At 38.7% G+C, this 2555-nt stretch overlaps 1 protein-coding gene across 1 annotated transcript in view; it reads left to right on the forward strand.

The window, feature by feature from the left end:
• Positions 1 to 1964: 1964 nt before the first annotated feature.
• LOC101849746 overlaps positions 1965 to 2555 on the forward strand; it is a 73826-nt gene continuing 73235 nt past the window's right edge. Inside the window, exon 1 of the mRNA XM_005091029.3 lies at positions 1965 to 2189. The gene's annotated coding sequence lies outside the window, so the exon portion shown is untranslated. The remainder of the gene's footprint in view (positions 2190 to 2555) is intronic.

The raw sequence follows: 2555 nt of genomic DNA on the forward strand, positions 1-2555 counted from the left end.
GGGGGGTATATTTTTTGTATTGTATGCATCATCCAAGGAAAAGCTACAGTGTATTACGTTTTATATTAACAAAAATACATGGGTTTTTTTTTTATTAGCGGTCATGCAGTGGGGTTTCCGCAGAGCCACGGGCATATGTCCCCCAAACATCTGTTAATAGCTATAAAAGGCCTACTGCTTTTGTGACGATTCAAAAAACAAAATCCCTGGACGTAGAGCAGGCCACACGAGATATCAACGCTGCGCACTATCAGAGCCAATAAGTGCCCCCCCCCCCGTCTCGTCTCTTAAATTTTTAGTGATGCCGATGTTTGGAATACCAGTCACTTCGTCTCACGGTCATTTCACCACACAGGTGCATTCAAGACATCACAGTCATCTCGTCACACCCCAAATGCACAAGGTTGAATGGAGACGGTCAGTTCGTTACAACACTAATTGCAAGCGTCAAACGCGGATATTGTCATGGCAATCTCAAATCATGATTTTTGGGGAAGGGTTGGGGCTGCGTGTAGAGGGACGGAGGGGCGGCTGTTCGAGTCGTCGTGCCTACCTGATCAGCTACACCGTTCATAAATATGCATTGACAATATTGAAACCTATTGAGTCAGATCAACAAAGTTTTTAGGCATTATTGGTGAAAGATGTGATTGGCAAGACTATATTATTAGTTTTGTTAAAAATAAATTAGCTGATAGAAATGTACGTACGGTACTGCGCTTTTGCTAAAATTAGACCCTTACTTTCAAACATAAAGCTTTAATGAACTCTTTGCCAGACATTATTATTGCCTTTCTTAAACAATTGTTCAGCATATGATCTAGTTCGGACGAAGATTTGATTTACATTAATAATTTATAGAACTTCAAACCAAAACTTTAGGCTGATCCTCCAAAACTCTACTAGCATAACAATTTTGGAGAGGTATATAAGCGAAATCATTTCGTCACACATAATTGGGGTGTGACGAGATGACCGTGTGACGAATGACTGATTACCGATGTGTGATCACCAACCAATAAAATCAGTATCAATTAATAGGCCTACTACCACCCAACGATTATTCCCCTCTGGTTATTACTTGAATTGGAACCAGTATAATTAGGCGCGCACGCGCAGACACACACACACACACACACACACACACACACACACACACACACACACACAAACACCCATTTGAGCAATACTCTCTAACATGTGTCAGCCCTGATGATCTAGTTTGAGAGAAGCGATATCGTATTATTATAAAGTTATTACACACTCTTCTGTCGTCGTACAACCCCCAGCGCTTATACCTGAGAGGTTAAAAAATGTGGTCTTTTTTTCATAATCGCTCCATTTTCAGTTAATACAAGACACAAAATTGTTGCAGTTTTGAAAACTAATTTCTCCGGTTTTCACTCACCACCACCAAAATTTTTTTTTTTTTAATGCAAGCTACGATCGAGGTTTGTTCCAGAAGTAATTAGAAAGTGTCCATATTCTGTAAAATCAACAATTTTATTTTACAAACATGAAATGTGAGAACTTGATCACAATATATTTTTTAGAGCATTTTGAGCAGAGAAATATGAACGCATGGGTGGATTGCCGATGTGTTTCAGCTCTGGCCTAGGCTTTCTCGGTTACTGAGAAAGCCTAGGCTCTGGCACTTATAATGGTGATCTCATCATTTTCAGAAAATGTTATGATTACAATTTATAATTACATGTTTAACAACCCCTATGATATATAACATCCGAAAATCTACAGAAAGACTTAATTTAATCCAAAACAAGAGTTCATTTAAAAATAAATTGTGGTGAGCATTATACAAAATGCATTTGTTTTTAAAAGTATAAAACCTGATGACACTATGTAGGCGGATGTCATCAGGCAAAGCAAACCCCACATAAAATTATTGTGCCAACAGTCCCAGCTCGTATGTTTGCCAGCCACAGGGACAGCTTCCGAAGTTTCATGTTTCGTAATCTTTTCACAAATAATTTTGTTCGTCAAGATTATATTAGATCAATGATAGGTGATGAATCTAAAAGATTGACCCTTCTATTTCAGATACGAAACAAAGGTGTTCTAAGAAAGCGTCATTGGTTTTGCTCGTACATTTCTTAGTTCGCGAAACTGGATTGCACCTGTGTGGTGGACGCCGACTCTCGAAATGCAGCGAAGTTTTACTGTTTTTCAAGGTAATGTTGTTGTTATTATACATTCAATGAGAAGCGAATGTTAAACTTTCCCAAACCGTAAGAGCATCGTAGTCGTAGCGGGCGCTAACTTCATCAACTGAGTAAATAAAAATGATGTTTACTGTGTTTACCGCTAAGCTAAAAGGCAGGTCAGAAATCTCTCTGTAGACGCACCCAACCAAACTTTAAACTAGCCTACACACTACAGCCTAGTCCACCACCACTACTGCTAGATATCTAGATCTAGATCTAGATCTAGATACCAAAGATTCTCTAGATCTAGATCTAGTAGAGAATCTTTACTACCACTACCACTACTACTACTACTACTACTACTACTACTACTACTACTACTACTACTACTAC

This window comes from Aplysia californica, unplaced genomic scaffold, assembly GCF_000002075.1.
Source record: "Aplysia californica isolate F4 #8 unplaced genomic scaffold, AplCal3.0 scaffold00025, whole genome shotgun sequence".
NCBI classification, from domain to species: Eukaryota; Metazoa; Mollusca; class Gastropoda; order Aplysiida; family Aplysiidae; genus Aplysia; species Aplysia californica.